The sequence below is a fragment of the Zalophus californianus genome, chromosome 3, assembly GCF_009762305.2.
Source record: "Zalophus californianus isolate mZalCal1 chromosome 3, mZalCal1.pri.v2, whole genome shotgun sequence".
Classification (NCBI taxonomy): Eukaryota; Metazoa; Chordata; class Mammalia; order Carnivora; family Otariidae; genus Zalophus; species Zalophus californianus.
The window spans coordinates 91474328-91497792 of record NC_045597.1 but is presented as its reverse complement, the minus strand read 5'-3'; positions in this window follow the sequence as shown (position 1 = coordinate 91497792).

Below are 23465 nucleotides of genomic sequence, written 5' to 3'. Positions count from 1 at the left end.
AGCAGTTCTGATTTTTTATCTTTCCCTTTGGGTATCAGTCACATTCTGTCTGAGAGTGTGTGTGTGAAAAAAAAGTCTCCTTCTGACATGGGGAAGTGCTTCCCGCCTTGACTAAACTCCAAAAGAGCTTGTGCTAAAAACATTATGTTCCCTTTCATATTGAACCAACTGAGTTCTCTGTAAGGAAGGAGAGGAAAAGTGGTCAAAACTATTAGAGGACCAGTCCGTAGGAAGAGTTGTAAACAGTAGCCAGAGGGATTCACTTCACTAAATAGCCCTGGCTTGCATTCTATCATATAATACCCCAACTGCTTATTGTGGCATTCAAATCTATTTGAAACTCAATCTGTCTAAATTTCTTTCTTTACCTTCTGCTTCTTCCCTTGTATTCCTGCCATGCACAATGCTTTGTGCCTCTATTCCCAACATGATTTTGCTCATGCTGTTCCCTTTACCTTGAATGCCATGGCACAGCCATCAAAGGCTAATAAAGTGAGACTATGAGCAGAGTGTTCAGCAAATCATAGGTCCAGAATGTCAAAAATTGGAATTCAGGGCTTTCTATGGTGAAGAAGCTCAAGTAAACACTCCAAACTTTGGCTGGTATCTTGGAAGGGATATAATCAAAGGAAAATAAACAACAGCAACAAAATAAACCAACATCCACAAACACTAAAACCCAGCCCTAGGGGAAGAATGAAGGGGGGGAAATCGGAGGGGAAGACGAACCATGAGAGACGATAGACTCTGAAAAACAAACTGAGGGTTCTAGAGGGGAGGGAGGTGGGAGGATGGGTTAGCCTGGTGATGGGTATTAAAGAGGGCACGTTCTGTGTGGAGCACTGGGTGTTATGCACAAACAATGAATCATGGAACACTGCATCAAAAACTAATGATGTAATTTATGGTGATTAACATAACAATAAAAAAACCACAGTCCTAAATCATCTCAATCTTTAACTGGATGAAGGAGGTCATTCCCTAACTAACAGCCCTCTCCAAAACCCCAAAGCCTAAATAGATTCTCTTTGAGGAATTGTGATTTCATCTAGAGACTCAAAGACACAGATTGTTAGGGTGAATTTAAACAATAAAACTCCATTCTGCTTGGAAGAGATCCAACTTAAATATAAGGATATTGAAAGCTTGAAAGTAAAAGGATAAAGAAGAGATAAATCCAGCAAGCACTAACCAAAAGAAAGTTAGTGTAAGTATATCAATGTCAGAGAAAGTAGACTTCATGAAGTAATGTACCACTAGGGATTAAGAAAGACATTCCATAATGATGAAACTGTCAGTTTACCAGGAATATATATAAAAATTCTAAATTTGAATGCACCTGGTTAACAAAAAGTCTCAAGGTATATAAATCAGAAATAGACTTAAAAAGAGAAATGGACAAATTTATAATCATAGTGGAACATTTTAACACAACCTCTCTCATTAGCCTGTAGTGTAAGTTGACCATTTGAATATATAGCAAATTCAAAAACGGTAGAATATATGTTGTGTTTGTCCATAGAACATTATACAAAATTGAACATACATTGAACTACAAAGAAATTTCAACAAATTTCAAAGGACTGAAAACGTACAGAGTATGTTATCTGACAACAGTGAAACTAAAGTAGAAATAATAATAACAAAAAGAAATCTAAAATATTCACCAAGTTATGCAAATGAAGCAAAAAAACTTTTAGGTAAGTCAAGGATCCAAGAAGAAATCACAGTGGAAGTGAAAATGAGTTCTAAAACATGGCATGTAGCAAAAGTGCTTTGAGTGGAACATATATATGGCCTTAAATCAGGTAGTAGAGAAACTAAAAGTCTGAAAATTCGTGATCTAAATATATGTCAAGATGTTTTCTAAAACAACAAAATTAAAACCAAGGAAAATAGAAGAAAGGAAGTTTTAAAGATGAGAGATGAATTAAAAAAGGAACTGGACATACTATAGAGAGAATGTACCAAAACTGACAACGGTATTTTGAAGAGATTAATACAACTGGCACAATGCTGGTAGGACTAGTCAAAAAAAAAAAATTGAGATGGCACAAATTACCAATATCCTACATGCATAATTAAAGAACACTAAAAATCATTAAATGCCAATAAATAAAAATTCAGTTGAAATTGGCAAATTCCTTAAAAGCACAATGTACAACATCTGAAACAAGAACAAATAGAAAACCTGAGAAGTCCAAGACCCAGAAATAATTTAATTCATAACTTTCAGCCCAGATGACCACAAGTGAAATTTTTCTAATTTTTTAAATAAAAATAACAGCAATCAAATATAAAACTCCTGCAGAGAATTGAAAACCGGGAATATTTCCCAAATCTATTTATATTTTATATATCACCAATAAACAGATATAGAAATTTAAAAAAAAACAATTAGGGACATTTATAATTTTCTTAAACAACATCTATTTTTTAGGAGTAAACCTAAGAAAAAAATTTGACATTTATATGCCAGTAAGCTATAAGATATTACTGAGACAAATTAAAAATATTTAAATAAGTGGTGGGATATACCATGTTTATGGATTATAAGTTTAAATAAAGATATTAATTCCCTTTCAATTGCTTTATAAATTCAAAACAATCCAAATCAAAACCCCAGCTGTTGTTTTTGGTAAATATTGACAAGCTAATTACAAAATTCATATGGAATTACACTAACCAAACATACTGAAGACAATCTTGAAAAGAACAAAGTTATTATCACATATCTTAATATAAATTTATGATAATTAAAATTTTGTGTTATTTTTGAAAGGGTAGAAAGCAGACCAACTGAACAGAAAAGAGCATTCAGAAACAAACCCACACATATACACATGCTAATTTTTTTTAAAGATGTTATTTTAAAATTTATTTTAGGAAATAGAGAGAGACAGAGAACATAAGCGGCGGTTGGGGAGGAGCAGAGGGATGGGACAAGCAAACTCTGCTCTGAGCACAGAGCCCAATGAAGGGCTCAATCCCATGTCCCTGAGATCATGACCTGAGCCAAAATCAAGAGTTGGATGCTCAACCAAATGAGCCACCCAGGCACCCCTACACACACTGATTTTTATGATAAAGGTGACAGTGAAGAATAACAGAAAAATGGCAGAATTTTCAATAGGTGGTGTTGGATCTGTTGGATATCCATATGTATAAAAAAATGAGCATTCACTCCTACCTCTCTCACATCTTACACAAAAGCAGTAGGCGTATTGTAAATTTACATTTAAAAGATTAGATGATAAAACTTTTTTTTAAAGATTTTATTTATTTGACAGAGAGAGAGAGAACACAAGCAGAGGGGAGGGGCAGAGGCAGAGGGAGAAGCAGGCTCCCCATTGATCAGGGAGCCTGATGCAGGACTTGATCCCAGGACCCTGAGATCATGACTTGAATCAAAGGCAGACGCTTAACTGACTGAGCCACCCAGGCACCCCTAGATGATAAAACTTCTAAAAGACATTATCTTCATGATAATAAGGTGGGCAAATCTTTCTTAAATAAGATGTTAATATCCACCAATAAAAAGTATATTTAGAAATTCACTACATTAGGAGCACCTGGGTGGCTCAGATGGTTAATTCTCTGCCTTTGGCTCAGGTCATGATCCCGGGCTCCTGGGATCGAACCCCACATTGGGCTCCCTGCTGAGCAGGGAAACTGCTTGTCCCTCTCCCTCTTCTGTTCCCCTGCTTGTACATTCTCTCTCTCTGTCAAAAATAAATAAAATCTTAAAAATAAATAAAATCTTAAAAATGAAAAAAGAAACTCACTACATTAAGGTTAAGAACTTCTTTGTATCATAGATGGTATTGAAGAGTAAGAGAAGCAAACTTTACAGGGAGAAGAGTATTAGCAATACATATAACCAACAAGGGATCCCTTTCAGAATATAAAAAAAAATTTCTTACAAATCAACAAGAAATTAATAGATAATTAAATAGAGGCGTGCCTGGGTGGCTCAGTTGGTTAAAAGTCTGACTTTGGCTCAGTTCATGATCTCAGGGTCCTGGGATCAAACCGTGCATCGGGCTCTCTATCAGCGGGGAGCCTGCTTCTCCCTTTTCCTCTGGCCCTACCCCTGCTCGTGCTCTCAATCTCTCTCTCTCTCTCAAAAAATAAATAAATAAAATCTTAAAAAAGAGATAATTAAATAGAAAACTGGGCAAAAGTTGAAACGACTTTTTAGAAAAGAAGATATTCGAATGATCAATAGGTATATGAAAAGGTGCTCATCTTCATTGGGAATCAGGAACATGCAAGTTGAAATAAGAGTAGAAGGCAACTATCTACCCAGCACAATGGCTACAAGAAAAAGTCCAATGATACTTTGTGTAAGGACAACTGGAATTTTCGAATATTGCTAGTGGGAAAGTGAAAGTAAAACAAATCACTTAGAAAAACTGTCTAAACATATTTATCCCTCGGACCAAGCAGTTCCACTCCTGAATATATATCCAAGATAACGTAGTGTGTATGTTTATAAAAAAATATATACAAATGATTATAGCAGCCTAATTCATAATAAGATCAAACTGGAAAAACCCAAATGTGACATTTTTAAACAAAGGAATAATATACAGCTTATACTACCAACAAACCATAACTCCTTGCAAAAGCGTGATGGATCCCCCAAACATTGTTTTACACAAAATAAATGAGACAGAAAAGAACGAATTGTGTCAGTCCACTTATATAAGTACAAAAATAGACAAAGCTAATTAATATGTACTGTTAGAAGTCAGGTATCATATTTCACCAATATTTATTTAAAAATAGTTCTAGGATTCCAAGCAGGTGGCTCAGCTCTAGTTAGGGATCATTCCATATTGAATGTTGTGATTATGTGCTCTGCTTCCATCTGGATAAACTATACGGTCCGATTGTTCTGAGTGAAGTACCTGAAGAATGAATCACCAGGAAGAGGACTACTATAATTTCTTCAAGTTGAGGAGAAATCAACCAATTCATAGAAAGGAATGAATCCCAATTCAGACTGTTTCTTTATTTAGTTGGGAAATTGTGTGACACATGATTTATGTCACAGGACCGGAGATTGTTATGAATTAGCTCATGTGTCTCACCTCAAATCTTCTCATACTCCTTAAGGGAGAGGAAAAATACTGATCATGAGAATGACAACACTTACATAAATATCATGTAGTGAGGTGATGTCAATGAAAATGGCAGGGTAAGGAACTCTGAAAATCTGTGCTTCCATAAAAGCAGTGAAAAAAACTGGTAAGAACTCTCAGAATCAACTTTTACTGTTTTTTTTTTTTTTAATCTCTGGAAATCAACCAAGGGCTTGCAACAATCTGAGCTTTCTGGTGGCTCCCTGGAAAATGGCTTGAAAAGCCTGTCTTTATTTCATCCGACTCAGAATTTGTCCAGTGCTAAAGCCATTGCCTAGGGAGTGTTTGCTGAAAACCTTTACAGGCCAATGTTTTAGTTGCTGATGCCTGAAGCAATAGATAAAAGTTGGCACAAACAATAGACCAACCAAAAAGCTTGTGGGGAAAAATTAGGGAATGAGATAGCTATGAGGATTTTAAAAACTTTGACATATTCCTGGGAATCTAGGGGGGATCTATGTGTGGAGGGTTGTGCAAACACTCAGGAAAGTGCTGGGAAGGTCCTATATTCTGGCCTCTTGCTGATCTTGAATCTCTGTGCAGACCGGAAGTACAGGTTAAGCTGTAGGTATAAGTCCCTGGATGAGTGTTAAGGAAGTGCCCCCAAATGGACACAGAATCCTGGTGAAAAAGACTGAAAGGGTTTTGGGGGATTTGTTTTTGTTTGTTTCGGGTACTTAAGGAAATCTCTGCTCAATCATTAGTGGACCACTGAGTTAATAGGCCAGACTTCAATGACACACTTAAATAGGAATGCAGAATTAATTCAGAAAAGATACTCAAAAAATAAACTAACAACAAACTTGGGGGGCATGTAATCTACTTTTCAGAGTTGCCACATTGTAGTTTTCAAAATGCCCACAGTTTTTGACAAAAAAATTATGAGACAAGCAAATGAACGAGAAACTATGGCCCATACACAGGAAAAACAAAAGAAAACCAAAAAGCCAAAACAGTGTATAAAAACTGTCCCTGAGGGAGCCCAAACGTGGTACTTTCTAGACAAAGACCTTAAAGATTTTATTTATTTATTTGAAAGAGAATGAGATAGAGAGAGAGCATGAGGGGGGGAGGGTCAGAGGGAGAAGCAGACTCCCTGCTGAGCAGGAAGCCTGAAAGGGCACTTGATTCCAGGACTCCAGGATCATGACCTGAGCCAAAGGCAGTCACTTAACCAACTGAGCCATCCAGGTGCCCCTAGACAAAGACTTTAAATCAGGTATTTTAAATAGCTGCAAAGACTTAAAGGAAGCCATATTTTAAAAAATAAAGAAATACATAAGAACAATGTCTGCCAAATAGAGAATATTAATAAAGAGATATATTATTGAAATTAAGTTGGTATTAATCTGAAATAGATTACTATAAACTAAGATGTTAGCAGTAATTCCCAGAACAACCACAAAGAAAATATTTTATTTTCTTTTATTTTACATATCAAAAGTGAAATGATAAAAGAGAATTAAAATGATATACTAATGCATAGAAAGACAATTATCATATGGTTTCATTCATATGTGGAACATAAGGAATAACATGAAAGACATTAGGGGAAGGAAGGGAAAACTGAAGGGTGGGAAATCAGAGGGGGAGACAAACCATGAGAGACTATGGACTATGGGAAACAAACTGAGGGTTTCAGAGGGGAGGGGGCAGGGGGATGCGTTAGCCCAGTGATGGGTATTAAGGAGGGCACATGTTGTAATGAGCACTGGGTGTTATACGCAAATAATGAATCATGGAATACTGCATCAAAAACTAATGATGGACTGTATGGTGACATAATAAAAAAAAATTTAAATGATGCACTAATGAATTTAAATTTAAAGTTTAACACAAGGAGCACCTGGCTGGCTCAATTGGAGGAGCATGAGACCTTTTTTTTTTTATATTTTATTTATTTATTTGTCAGAGCGAGAGAGAGAGCACAAGCAGAGGGGAATGGTAGGCAGAGGGAGAAGCAGGCTTCCTGTTGAGCAAGGAGCCTGATGTGGGACTTGATCCCAGGACCCTGGAATCATGGCCTGAGCTGAGGGCAGACCCTTAACTGATTGAGCTGCCCAGGTATCCCAGAGCATGTGATTCTTGATCTTGGAGTTGTGAGTTTGAGCCCCACCTTGGGTGTAGAGATTACTTTAAAAAACATAAAAAATAAAATTTAACATGAAAGAAGACAATAATGGAGGGATTGGGGAACAACAAGACACATAAGACCTATAGAAAAAAATAGCAAAATGACAGAAGTAAGTACTTCCTTACTAGTGATGACATTAATGTAAATGAACTAAACACTACAGTGAAAAGGTAGAGACTGAACAAGTGGATAAAAACATGATCCAACTATATGCTATTTTGACGAGACTCACTTTAGTGTTAACAACACATATGGATTGAAGGTAAAGGTGGAGAAAAGATATGCTATGCAAATAGTGATCAAAACAGAACTGGAGTGGTTCTAATGATAGCAAGCAAACTAGCTTTAAAATCAAAAGCGTTACTAGAGGCAAGGAAATACATTATATATTAATAAAAAAGTTAATACATCAAGATGTAACAATTATAACATATATACACTTAACAAAAGAGCTCCAAAATACATGAAGAAAGCTGACAGAGTTGAAAGGAGAAATAGACAATTCAGTAGTAACAGTTGAAGACTTCAACACCCTACTTCCAACACTGGATGGGGCAATTAGGTGGATGGCCAGCAAGAGAAAGTAGATTTGACCAACATTATAAACCAAGCAGACCTAACAGACATCTATACAACACTGTACCTTCTAACAGCTGAATACCCATTCTTCTCAAGTGAACATTGAACATTCTACAAAATAGACTGTATATTAGGCTTATGTCTTAGTAAATTTAAAATGATCAACATCCTACAAAATATGTTCTCTGAATATGGTAGAATGAAATTAAAATCAATAACAGAAGGAGATTTCAGAGAAATACAAATCAAAACCACAATGAGATACCACTTCACACCCGTCAGAATGGCTAAAATTAACAAGTCAGGAAACAACAGATGTTGGCGGGGATGCGGAGAAAGGGGAACCCTCCTACACTGTTGGTGGGAATGGAAGCTGGTGCAACCACTCTGGAAAACAGTATGGAGGTTCCTCAAAAAGTTGAAAATAGAGCTACCATACGATCCAGCAATTGCACTACTGGGTATTTACCTCAAAGGTACAAATGTAGGGATCCGAAGGGGTATGTGCACCCCAATGTTTATAGCAGCAACGTCCACAATTGCCAAACCATGGAAAGAGCCCAGATGTCCTTCAACAGATGAATGGGTAAAGAAGATGTGGTATCATATACAATGGTATACTACCCAGCCATCAAAAAAAAAAAAAAAAAAAAGAAAAGAAAAAAAAGAAATCTTGCCATTTGCAATGATGTGGATGGAACTAGAGGGTATTATGCTAAGCAAAATAAGTAAACCAGAGAAAGACAATTATCATATGATTTCACTCATATGTGGAATATATGAAACAGCACAGAGCATCATAGGGGAAGGGAGGGAAAACTGAATGGGAAGTCATCAGAGAGGGAGAAAAACCATGAAAGACTCTTAACTATAGGAAACAAACTGAGGGTTGCTGGAGAGGCGGTGGGTGAGGGGATGGGGTAATTGGGTGATGGGCATTAAGTAGGGCATATGATGTGATGAGCACAGGGTATTATATGCAACTGAAGAATTATTGAACACTACATCTGAAACTAATGCTATACTATATGTTGGCTAATTGAATTTAATAAAAAAAGAAAAAGAAATCAATAACAGAAGGAGATTTGAAAAATTCACAATATATGGAAATTAAACAATACAGTCTTAAATAACCAATGAGCTAAAAAGAAATTATAAGGGAAGTTAGAAAACAGTTTTTAATAAAAAATGTGACAAAATCCAGTACCACTTAATAACTTAAACACTCAGCAAACTAGAAATATAAGGGAATTCTTCAACCTGATAAAGATCATCTATGAAAAACCCATAGCCAACATCATACACAATGGTTTAAAGAGTGAAATCTTTCTCTGTAAGATCAGGAATAAGACAAGGATTTCCATCCACTCTCAGCACTTTTATTTAACATTATTCTGGGAGTTCTAACCATGGCAATTTGTCAAGAAATGGAAAAAAATGCACCATGTTGGAAAGGAAGAATTAGAACTACCACTTTTTTCAGATGACAGGATCTTATACATAGAAAACTCTAAAGAACACACACACAGACACACATACAAAACTATTAGGGCTAACACTGAGTTCAACAAAGTCACAGGATACCCAATCAGTATTCAGAAATCAGTTTTAGGAGGATGGGCTAAATGGGTGGTGGGCATTAAGAAGGGCACTTGTGATGAGTACTGGGTGTTATGTGTAAGTGATGTATCACTATATTCTGCTCCTAAAACTAATATTATGCCATATGTTAACTAGAATTTAAATATAAACTTGAAACAACAACAACAACAACAACAACAACAACAAAAATCCTCAAATCAGTTGTAGTCCTCTACACTAGCAATGAATAACCTGCAAATGAAATAAAGAGAGCAATTCCATTTACAATAGCATCAAAAGGCATACATTATTTTGGAATAAATTTAACAAAATAAGTATAAAACTTGTACATTGAAAATTACAAAACACTGTGAAGAAAATGAAACATTTAAATAAAAGGAAAGGCATCCTGTATTCATGGAACATTTCATGTTGTTAGGGTGATAATACTCCCCAAATTGACCTATAGATATTGTTGCTATCAGAATTCTTGCTGCTATGTGTGCAGAAGAGGACAGAATGATTCTAAAATTTCATATGGAAATGCAAGGGTCTCTAACTAGACATAAATTTTAAAAAGAAGAACAAAGTTGGAGGACTTCAAATTCTGACTTTAAAACTTACTACAGAGCTACAGTAATTAAGAAGATGTTGCAGCAGCAGAAAAGCAGATATATGGATTAATGTAATAGAATTGAGAGTCCAAAAATAAACCCATATATCTATGGTCAATTAATATTTCAATAATAGTGTCAAGGCTGTGCAAGAGAAAAAGAATAGCCAAAAAAATGGAAGCATGGGGATCAGACCATTAACTGATGAATGGGTAAACAATGAGTTATGTACATACTAAATAGAATATTGTCATAAAAAGGAATGAAACATTGATTCATACTACAACATGGTTGGACCTTGAAAACTTTATGCTTAAGTAAGAGAAGCTAGACACCAGAGTCACTTGTTGTATTACTCAATTGATATGAAATGTCCACTTAAGCAAATCCATAGACACAGAAAATAGATTATTGGTCACCAGGGGATGAAGGGTAAGGAGAATTGGGAGTGACTGTAACATACAGGGATTTCTTTTTGGGCTGATGGAAATATTTTGAAAATAGATCATGGTGATGTTTGTATAACCTTGTGAATATATTAAAAACCTCTGCACTATATACTTTAAAATGAATTTTATGTTATGTGAATTATATCTCAACTTAAAAAATGCAATATATTATATATTATATATTATGTTATGTGTTATATGTTACATGTTTTATATGTTACATAACCAGTGCAGGTCCAAGTTCTTCACATACATTAACTCTTTTTATCATATAACAATTCTATAAGACTGTTACTACATCTCCCCCATTTTACTTACGGGAAAATTCAAGTAGAAAAAACACAGAATGGTTAAGAAACTTGCCCAAAGACAAATAGTTAATGAGTGGTGGAGTCAGGACATAAAAACTGGTGGTCCAATTTCATGGCCCATTCTACGAATAATTGTGGAAGAAGACCACTCCAGGAAGTCACGTTGCTGGTGCTTTATTTATTTTTAAATTTAATTTTATTATGTTATGGTAATCACCATACATTACATCATTAGTTTTTTAAATTTTTTATTGTTATGGTAATCACCATACATTACATCATTAGTTTTTGGTGTAGTGTTCCATGATTCCATTGTTTGCGTATAACACCCAGTGCTCCATTCAATCCTATTCATTCCTAGAAAGAACTCTATGAGATATTACCATCATACATTTTAGGAGAAAAGTGAAGGTAAACATGATAACCTTGCCTATAGTCACATCCCCACTAAGATGCAGCTATACCTAGACAACAAAACCAGATTGATCAAATGACCAATATATGCAGATTGTTAGATTGTTTTTATATCCAAATCCTTTCTGTGTTCTTGTACTTCAAGCCTTATTATATTTAGATCCCTATCAATTCACCTGATTCTAGAAAGCCCATTCCCTGCTAAATAAATTTACATTACCAAATAGGGTAGGGTGACACCTTGAAATGAGGGTAGTTTTGTGGGCTGCTGATAAGGAGCCTGACCACAAGAAATGGTTTTATATTGAACCACTTAGTTTTATCTAAGTCAGGAAGGAGGTTGGTGGCAGCATCTCCAATGAAGAAGCCAATCAATCACTCAAATGTAATATGTCAAAAGAAACTTCCTTTTAAGACAGTTCTCAGCCTAACTGGGTCTGTGAATTAAATAGCGTGGTGTATGAGCCCAGGTCTGTTCATGAAGATAAGTACCGATAAGGTGTGTAGTCAAAATGAGATGCAGAGATGTTTTTGATTTCTTGAGGATAAGAGAACCCCAGTAAACTCAGAAGTAAAAGAATGAATAATAGGTCATTTTAAGAAACAAAGAACAACAGAAGAGACCAAAACTTGGATTTAACCCTGTTAATAGCAGGTAACATCTTGTCCAGTTGTAGCCCTTAGACCTCAGTGGGGTGAAAGGAAAAGCATAGATTTTGAAACCAGAGAGATCACTAGTGTCCTCTGCTTATCTTTATAAATGTGAACAGGGTATCTAAATTCTTAGACTCCTAGTTTTAGTTTCTGCAACATGGCAATAGTACTAATACAGTACCTGCTTCTCAGGACTTTTTATGGGGATTAATTAACATAACTGAAAACTTCTAGCACAATATATGGCAACATGCACTAAGTGCCTGGTAAATGTGATTTCCTTTCCCTTTCTTTCATATGTCCATGAATTCGTAAGGTATGCACTTGCTTTTCATGCCTCTGTCACTCCTCTCTCAAACCTTCTCACTTTTTGTCTCCCCTTGTCCCTAACCATGTCTCCTAAGCATCCCCAGATAAGATCTGTTTCCAGGATAAGGTTAGGTGTTCACAGGAGGTACGGTCTCTTTCTCTGTAGTAATTTTATTTTATTTTTAAAAAATTTTTAAAAGTTTTATTTATTTATTTGAGAGAGAGAGTGTGTGTGAGCAAGCAGGGGGAGGGGCAGAAGGAGAGGGAGAGAGAGAATTCCAAGCAGACTCCAAGCTGAGCGCCAAGCCAAACAAGGGGCTCGATCTCATAATCCAGAAATCATGACCTGAGCTGAAGCCAAGAGTTGGACGCTTAACCAACTGAGCCACTGAAGCTTCCCTCTCTGCAGTAATTTTAACCTTACCGCTAGGACAGGAGTCCCAGATACTTTGGCATTTAGGCATGTTTTAGGATGTATTAATAATAATTTTATTATTATTTAGCTGTGGTGAGGCCAACTATCTTTGCCATTAAAAAGATAGTTTGCTGCTCACAGTTTCAAGGAGGAGGGGGACACCATGGAGGGCCATGCAGGTCCATGAGGGGGAACATCAAGGTTGATCAGGAAAGGTAAAGGGACTAAGAGGCAAGTGTGGGCAGGAGACTTTGTTGTGGCTTCTGCAGGAAGGACTGGGCAAGGAAGGGTACACAGGATTAGACCCGGCTAGTTTGGGTAATTTCAGGGGTCTTTGGGGCATAAGGGCTGGCCCTAGTGGTCTGATCCCTGGCCTTGGAGTGATTAGGTAGCTGGTGGCCCCGAGTATGAGAACTCAGTGAAGGACCTGGCTGGCATGCAGGCTCTGGATTTAGTTGGCTAGCAAATGAAAGGTATGCTCACAGGTTAGTTGTCTGTTACCTCTAGGTATTAGCTAGCCTCAGGAAGACTAATGGCTTGAAATAACAAACAATTATTATTTCACAGTTTCTGTGGGTCAGGAAGCTGGGCATGGCTGCCCTAGGTGACTGAGACCAGAGGTCCCTCACAAGCTTGCTTTCAAGGTGTCAGTGGGCACTGTGGTTTCATCGGAGATCGTCAATTGGGAAGATCCGCCTCCAAGCTTACTCACATGGTTGTGGAAGGATTCAGTTCCTTGTGTGCTGCTGGACTGAGGTCCTCAGTTCCTTCCCATGTGAGTCACTCCATAGGGCAGCTTACATAGGGTACTAGCTTCTATCAGAACCAGAGAGAGAGAATGAGAGAGGATGCCCCTAGACAAAGCCATGGTCATTCTCTCACTCAATCTCAGCTATGACATCCTATAACTTTTGCAGTATTTTTTTAAGTAGAAGAAACTCAGTGAGTCCAGTTCACCATCAAAGGAAGGGGAGTAAGTGAATGCACAAATTCTAGGAGGTGGGGATCACTGGAGCCATGTAAAGACTACTTACCACAGTGTGGACTCACTCTACTTAGAAGACTTGGTACAGGGGCGCCTGGGTGGCTCAGTCAGTTGAACATCTGCCTTGGGCTCAGGTCATCATCTGAGGGTCCTGGAATCGAGCCTCTTGTCAGGTTCCCTGCTCAGCAGGGAGTCTGCTTCTTCTTCTCCCTCTATGCTCGTGCTCTTGTCCTCTCTATCAAATAAATAATTAAATCTTTTAAAAAAAAATACTTGGTGCAATTTACTGGCCAGAAAGTAAGGAGCTATTTTGACAAGTGTTCTGGATCTCTGAGAAAACTCACGGGAGCAGAGCTTTAGGAGGTGGAGTCCCAGATATTCTTAGTCAGGCCCTCCATGCCCTTGGCTGCCATTTGATATAAACATGTCAGCAGGGACGGGAGATGAGCACCGACCCCGCTGCCGTATTCTAAAAGATCCATCAGAGATGCACTGAAGTTCTATTAATCCTGCAGGAAAGCCAGAGGGTCTGGATTTTAATAAAGGGAAACACGAGCCACAGCTGCCTCACAATGTGGAAGGATGTCTCGTCCTACTTTGGCTCCCTTGCTAACATTCTACATAATCTCCAGTCACAGTGCATTTGTTTGTCTTAATTCTGTGCTTGTGTTTTGAAGCTCCTACTAATTCCTGAAAGGAGGCATAGAGTTAAAATGAGAATTGGGTGAGTTTGCTGGGGCTTCTAAAGAAGGCTTTGCCAGCTTTGGTAACTGATTCTTCTGGGTTTCTGGACTCATAATGGTCTGGCTAAGCTTTCCAGTCTCAGCTTATTATATGGAGAAGGAAGGGACATGGCTCCAAGTGCAATGTTGAGGTGACTTTTGGGAGCACCTTCTATATTCCTGATAATGTTCAAGGAGCACGCAGGGCCTTATTTAACACTTTCAAACACTATGCATAAGCAGAATTATTGCCATGAATGGGTGAATGAAGAAAGTGAGCTTTGGGGAGGTTATATCACCTGCTCAAGGTTACTCTGCCCATAGGTGGGGCAAGAGCCAAGGTTTGGTGCAGGCTTGGCTGACTGCAGAGCCCCTACCCCATGGCACATCCATATTCCCCACTGAGGAGCATAATCACAAAAGCAACAGACAAACAAGCAAACACAAACAAAATGCTTCATATCCTTGGATTGCTTGCATTTAGAAATCAGGTTCATGTTTCTCTACCTTTCTTGATACTGGTATAAGTACTTGTGTTGATAAGGGTTATGGCTGGCCCTCCTAGTGGTTATCATTCAGTATGTTGAAGGAAAGAAATCAAGGGCCTTTAGCAAATCTTAATTCTTCCTACTGTCTGTGTGGCATTGGTGAAGTTACTGAAGCTCTCTGAACCTCAGCTCTTCATCTGTAAAAAGGTGTTAAAAGTGCCCATCAGTGTGCGGTACCTAGGAGGTATAGGTGTTTGACCAATGGAAGTTGTTCCTCTCCACTGGAGTACAGTCAGATATGTGGTGCTCATCTGATTCCTTCCTTAAATGGAAGTTTCCAAGCTGTGCTCCTAAGTTAGCCTTATATCTTTTTTTTAAAAAAAGATTTTATTTATTTATTTGACAGAGAGAGACACAGCAAGAGAGGGAACACAAGCCGGGGGAGTGGGAGAAGGAGAAGCAGGCTTCCTGCAGAGCAGGGAGCCCGATGCAGGGCTCGATCCCAGGACCCTGGGATCATGACCTGAGCCGAAGGCAGACACTTAACGACTGAGCCACCCAGGCACCCTAGCCTTCGATCTTTAATGGAAATAGTTAAATTCAAGTTGGCTTGGCTATTAAAGTTGGTCTTTGTGTGAAGCATCACTAAAACTACTTCTCCCTGAAATGTGTTTCCATCAGACTATTATCCCCTGAGCATGGCTGGGCATTGATGAGGGACTCCACCATGGCAGAGGTTCCAGTAGCCCATAATGGAAAGGGAGGGCCATTGAATCAGAAGCAGACAAAATCCTTATAATCCAGTCGATTGGCCTGATTCCTTGATATTACTGAATGTAATTGTATGAAGAAAAAAAATTATTCTCCCGTTTTAAAGACATTTTAACTGCAGTTAAAATTTTGATGAGCATTTGAAAAACATAGACATATGCAGACCAGGAAAAAGAATGCGAAATTCGATTACATGGTACACCTTAAAGTAAGTGTTTCAGGAACAGAAAGACCCAAATAACATCTAACACACAGATTCTACTAAGGGGAAACTGAATGTCCCTCAGGTTTGTGGGCAAGTTGAATAGACATTGATGGATTTGTTTTCCTTTCAAATTAAATTGAACTTCTGATGTGAAAGTAGTTTACCAGCTTCTGATCCTGAAAGCTACATTTTTCCCCCCTAACTAAATTTCTCTTGTTTAGATGTCTTCGCTTTCTAGCCACTTGAAAAGTGGTACCTTAACGTCTGAGAAGGTTCAGGAGAAATTATTTATTTAGAAAATTTTGAGGGAAACACAGTGTTTAGCAAACTTTACCTTCCCTCTGGTGAAGTGGTATCTGGCAAATGAACCCTTCACTGGGCTTGAATGTTTCTTTGGAGGCTCAAATGCCCAAAAATATGCAAAATAACTTTTCAGAAATTTTTATAGCTTGACAAGATAAATACTATCAGGACTGAATATGAACATCTGTGTAAATGAGGGTTGGCCTTTATAGATGGAGATGGTGCGCTGGAGGGCTAAATAGATGTCAGGGTTAGCTGTTAATTAGATAATGTCTTTGCTGACAACTCATTTTTTCTTAGCATTTGTAGGCATAATCTCATCTTTAGGGGTAGCTGGTTTAAGAAAAAAAATCTTAAGCTAATTTATTGCTCAAGAAAATATTCAATTTCAGACACCGGCAGATAACATATCTAGACATGCCAGAGGCATCAACACAGGTATAGAATGTGCTATGCACATTCATGTGGTATATGTGTTCATGTGTTATACAGCACTCCTAAGGACTGAGCTTGTGGATTGTTCAATTGTCCAAGTTCTAGCTTACATTCTGAAGTACAGCAGGAACCTCATGCATTATGCCCTATGCATAGCTGGTCAGTACGATTGTAGAATAAGATTTTCCAATCTTGACAGTGTTGACATTTTGGGGTGAATACTTGTTTGTTATGGAGGCTTTCCTGTACTTTGTAGCATGTTTAACAGCATCTCTGGCCTCTGTTCCCTAGATGGCAGTTGTAATTTCCCCCTACTTCCCCATGGCAATTAGAATGCCGCCAAACATTGCCAAATATCCCCAGGGTGGGGGGTTGGAATTAACCATATTAAAAATTGTTATTTTAGAGGAAAGCTTGCCATGCTTTAAAATATTTTTCTTTTTTTAAATCTAATCTATTCTGATCCTTCCTCTTCCTCCTTCTCCTCCTCTTTCTCTTTCTCCATCATAATCACCACCACCCCTTCTACCATCATTATCATCATGCTATTTAACAACTATGCCAAGAAAACTGGTCTTTCATATGCACCAAATATTTACTAAGCATAAATTGAAACAGGGTATATATATCAGGGAATGATGGGTGAGAAGTCTAGAAAGTGGACAGGCAATCAAGGTCATGGAGAGTTTCAAATGCCACAGAAGGAGCCTGGAAATATATACATACATCATTATATGTGTATGTAATGGAGAGGGCAAGACCATAGCCCTCAAAAGAATCATAACCTAGCTGGAGAAATTACATATTCATATGAAGCAAAATAATACAAAGCAACCTAGTCCATGTACCAGATGAGTGGCAGACAGTAAAAACAAGATGGAAAAGCTTGCATTAGATCAAAAAGAAAGAATGTACTTCATTATTTGAGTTTGTAAAAAGATAGCTCAGGCAAGAGAAGGGGGATTAGAATAGACAAAATAATACTAGCATACATCTTTGTGAAATGTGTTTGACATGTTTGGTAGATTCAGAGTAAGCAGAAAGTCCTTGTACCAGAGTGGAAGGATGAATTGGCTTTCTATCGTTGCTGTGACAAATCACCCCACACTTAGCAGTTTGGGGCAATAGTTGGCCGTGAACAGCAGGATCATACACATGGACTTCAGTGGTGGGGTTCTGTTGGAAGGTTTTGTGCAAAGAACATTTTAAAATAAACTTTATTTGGAATGACTTTATATTTACAAAAAAGTTATAGAGGCAACAGAGTGTTTTCATACACCTCTCACCTTGTTCTCCCCGTCATCATCTTTGATTACGTAGTACATTTGTCAAAACTAAGAAATCAACATTGGTACATTCTTACCAACTACACTCCGGACTCTATTTGGATTTCACTAGTTTTTCCCTGGGTGGCTCAGTCAGTTAAGCGGCTGCCTTAGGCTCAGGTCATGATCCCAGGGTCCTGGGATCAAGCCCCGCATCAGGCTGCCTGCTCAGCGGGGTGCCTACTTCTCCCTCTCCCACTCGCCCTACTTGTGTTCCGTCTCTCACTGTCTCTCTCTCTCTCTGTCAAATAAATAAATAAAATATTAAAAAAAAACACAAGAAATAAGTGTTGGCGAAGATGTGGGGAAAAAGGAAACCCTTGTACACTACTGGTCGGGATGTTAATTGTTGCAGCCAGTATGGAAAACAATATGGAGATTCCTCAATAAATTAGAAATAGAAATACCATATGATCCAGCAATTCCACTTCTGAGTATTTATCCAAAAACAGAAACATTAATTTGAAAAGATGTATGTACCCTAGGTTCACTGCATTATTAATTACAACAACCAAGATATGGAAGCAAACTAAGGTGTCCATGGATAGATAAATGGATAAAGAAGATGTGGTGTTTGTATATATACACCACATATATACACACTCAGCCATAAAAAGGAATGAAATCTTGCCATTTGCAACAACATGAATGGACCTAGTACTATGCTAAGTAAAATAGGTTAGACAGAAAAAGACAAATATTATATGATTTCACTTATATGTGGAATTTAAAAAACAAAATAAAAAAATGAACAAACAAAACAGAAATAGATTCATAAATGCAGAGAACAAACTGATGGTTGCCAGAGGGAGTGGGATGAGGGGATGGGCAAAACAGGGGAAGGGGATTAAAACATACAAACTTTCACTTATCAAATAAATAAGACATGAAGATGCAATGCACCACATAGGGAATATACTTAATAATACTGTAGTAACTTTGTATGGTGACAGATGGTAACTAGATTTATCATGCTGATCACTTTGTAATGTAAATAAATGTTGAATCACTATGCTGTACACTTGAAACCAATAAAATATTGTACATAAAAATATCCATACAGCTGGCCTCTGAATCTTTGCTCTTAAATACTATGATATACCATTATTGTGCCCATAACACATAATAATGATCATGATAGCAATTATTATTGTTAATAGAGCTTCTTTATGTTGTTATTAATGTAAGACCAAGACAAGAACATCTGTAATGCACACTTTTAGTTAACACTATTTTAGCTGTTCTAGTCAATACAAGAAAAATGAAATATGCACTCAAGAGAAAAATTATCATTTTTTCAGATGTTGGCTATCTAGCATGAACATCCAAGATAATGAATCTAAATAGAAAAATGGCTGGTTACCAAAAGAAAAGTTTGAATTCAAAAGCTTTCCTATATATAATTGTATGAGGCAGCAATCTTGAGCATTTCATGATGGCTCACACACATATTTAAAGTTGACACTGGCTGTTGTCTGGGAGTTCAGCGGATACTGTCAGGCAGAGTCCCAGAGCCTCTCCAGCATGGTAGGGGAGCAATAAGAGACTACTCAGCTTTTAATACCACTTTCTCTTAAGTCTTCACCAACAATCTCTTTGAGTCTCATTATGTTTCCACTGAAATTCTTGTCAAGGCCCTTCTAGTTTTTGCTCAAAACCCAATTCTAAAGCCAACACTACATGTTTTAGGCTTTCATTTCTGGTACCAAATTCTTCTCCATTCCTTTTCTTGGATAAGAAATCACTACTTCTTTAACACCTAGCCCAGTCAAGCCTTCTGATAAATATCTCCCTAGTTGACATCTGGAAGGACACAAGTTTGTAGGAACAGAGACACCAAATTAAGCATGTATGATGATAAGGTTTGAAATTCCTGAGGTTCTGATCTCAGACGGTGACATTGGTATCTTCTGAACTCACCTCTTCCCATGGACAGACCAAAACTATAGCCACACACAGGGCAATTCCCTCTGAAAGAAATCCAGAAACTACTTGACTGACTCCTGCACATCAACTTAGTTTGTTTTTCTTTTTCTAGTTCCTTGAGGTATATAGTTGGCTGATATGGAGTATAAACACTTGGATATCTTGCTTAATTTGGGACAATTCTGAAGAGAATGACCCAAGCCAAGAGTTCCCTATAGAATTGGCTGAAATCTTTGCTATGACTACATTGTATTTGTTTCTCTCTCTGATTAATCTGCTTTCTTTTCTTCAACTGTTGTTGGACCTGAAAGCTGTTCACAATAAATTCCTTACACACAAATTTCTTCAAAGGCCATTTCCTTGGAAACTCAGCCTGTGAAATAGACCTGAGCCCTAGCATTCAGTTTAAGGACTTTCATTGTGGTTTCTGACATGGGGTATTTTGAAAGAAACAGCTGGATGGGTAAGGCAAAACTAATTTGACTTGTACCCCCTATCTGTTTCACATGGCTCTTTAATTATTGCACATCAGGGGGAAAATGGAGGAGAATGGATATGGGAGGGCCCTGGTATCCTCTGCTGTCATTTCTTTGGGTTCTCTGTGTGCCAAGTTTATCTCCAAACTATTAATTCACTTCTCTTTGCTTTCATAACTTGCAAGCAATCAGGTAAGCTAATTTAACTAAAACAAAATAATTTATTTGCCTAACTTTACAGGAAGTCAAGGGGGTGGTTTTAAAAGTTGTATCCAAGAATAACACAGCAACAGGGTGGGGAGAGAGAAAGAGCAAGAATGAAAGAAGAGAAAATTATTTACATATAGTACATATAGGTTATGCATATAATAATGGTTACTGGCACATACTCCATGTTGAACAATACTAGGAAAAAAGAGGGATTATTTTTCAGTGTTTCCATATATCAGTCCCTCGGGTGGTCATTGTTTGACTTTGCTTGAATCACATCACCTACCACCCAATTGAACAATATGGTCCAAGGGAAAGTGATACTATGATTGCTCAAGTCCTGGGGGATGGTGTCCCTGGTGCTAGAATGAGGTGGGGGCAAAGGTAGGTTCAGAGAACAATGATGAATAGCTACCACAGTGAAGTTCAAGAGGAAGTTTCCAATTGAAGCAGAGTGTTTTATTGCCAAAAGTAGGGGAAGACATTAGCAACCACAGTGTTTGTGAATTTGTGGTTGTAAGATTAGTAGGGGCTAAATAGGATGGAATTTGTGTCCAACTGTGGCAGAGCCATAGCCAGAGTCTCCCCAATTCTCTAAAACAAAGTATTAATTTCCCTCAGGAAAAGGGTCCCCATGAATCCTAAAGGAACTGCCAATAAAATTTAGTATATGAGTCATGCAGATTCAAACTCCAGTTGATATCATGTTGTATTACCCATACCTCCTGTTGTGAGAAGGAGGTTATTGGGATGAACCACTGGCATTGCCACGAGTCTCAGAAGTATAAATAATATTGATCTCTCTCCTGCACTACTCCTTAAAGTTTTTCCTTGCTCTTGGTCATCACCTATGTTGGGCTAAGTGCTTTTACCTGGTGAAGTGACCAAACCTACATTTCTGAGACCTTGGCCATCATGCTTTTCTTGGATCTCTGCTGGTGTGCTTTTCTATTTACCACCAAAATTGGACAGGGGGTATCAAGAGATATCATTTGGATCACCTGAGGAATCTTCGGCCTTCATTATATAATAAACTTCTGACGATTAAGGTTATTTATCCTGGATAAATAGGATAAACAAGGATGTTGACTCCCTTCCCTGTCTTCTGATTTCTTGGCAAAAAGAGTCAGGAGTGACTAAGAGGCAGCTATCACTTGAGGTTCAACAAAACTCTAGCTATGTTTTCTTGTAGAATTGTTCCCTATCTAGCAAAAAGAATCTCTAAACCACAAAGCCCAGAGTTGTGGGAATGGGAGGCACAAGTTCACCAGTAAGCAACTGGGAATGATGGCAAATGTAACCTCTCTTGCTTCCACTCTTAGTTTGGAGACCCATGTGTTTTATCCAATGGCAACATAGCACTATATATGGTTATCGCTTTAGGATATATACCCTGTGTGTAGTGCCCTTTCCCATATGAGATCCTCTCCTCATTGGCACATTAGCTGCACTTTTAACAGGACTTTTAGTTGCTTTCTCAGGCTGGCACTTTTTGAATAGGATAGTTTGTGGAAGAACCAGTGGATCCCAAGGTCATGTGCCCACTGCCATATTTTCTATGGTAAAATGTGTCTTCTCTTCTGATGCAATGTTAGGTGAGGTCCTGTGTTGTAGATAAAACAATGTATAAGCCCTAACACAGGGGTGCCTGCTGAGGTACTGTGATTGGGAAAGGCAAACTCATACTCAGAATATATGTTGAGTTTACCCAAGATAATTGTTACCCCTTTCAAAGTAGAAGGGGTCCAGTGTAATTGACTCACCAAGTTACTGATGGGTTTCTTGGAGAGATGATTCTATATCAGGGGCTCAGTGCTGGGTTTTGTTGGTGGCATCTTGTACATTTGGCAGGAATGATATAGCTAAATCACTTGTTGAGTGGAGGCCTCTGCTGTTGGATGCATGCACAGCCCCATCCCTCCCACCAAGGCTATATCATTCATGCTGTCATTGAGTTAGTGGTAGAGCAGTAGGTAACAGTGGCTGGCTGGTGTCAGCTGGAGAGTCATGGTAGTTTAGTGCCTCCTCCATGGTCAATGCTCTCTGGTGAGTATTATCTGTAGCACAAACATCTTTAGTTCTGTGCTTACTTTGTGTGTCCATCCATATGACTCTACCTCAGACCTCCTTGTCCTTGATCTTCCAATCTTTCTCCTTCAATTCCATGAATAATTGACCTTGCCATTTACTACTGTCCATGAGTACGCTGAATATTTTCTAACATTGGGCCACTTTTCAACCTTTATAGATGGTAAAATGCTAAAAGTGAAATGGCTTCTGGGCATAGTACATAAGAGATAAGCCCTGGTATAGGTAAAGAAACCAAGGGTATTACTATCAAACTTTTGTTAAAGCTACAGACCTATTGAAAGGCTGTTGTAATATGCACTGTAATATCATGGAAAGGTTCTTTTCAAAGGATTAAGGGTGCACATTATACATATGTACCTCTCAATGAAATTATATCCCTCTAGTAAGCTTAAGAGTAATTTTAAGAGTGTTGTCCTCATCATTGTAGCAGAAGCACAAGGAAGAGAGGTGGTTATCTGTAAAAGATCTGTGTGTGGAACTTTTGTCTGATGGACTGAGTTCAAGGAAGTTCACAGAAGACCCACACAATATTTGAGAAAATTATTTCCACTAAAAAAAAAAGAACTATCAGTTAAGATTGAAAGGGACACAAAAAGGGCACAAAAGGAAAGGAGATTCTTGATTCCAAAATTGTACCAGTAGGAAGATTGATAAAAACTACTCAGTAGCACACATGTGCTGCCTTTCCTTAAAATGAATGACTGAGGGGGAGCAAGGGCCCAGAGGACAGAACCAAGGGCCAAAGAGAATGATTCCTAAGTCTTCAAACCTAATGTGGGAATTCTGAACATTTCCCAGCTGGATTTCATAACTTCTGTGATTCAGTGATTCCTTTGTACTGTCCATTTTCCATATACATTAGGTGTGTGTGTGGAGGGGGAGGAGATAATTCATTTCATTAGTTTTATAGATAGACAAATT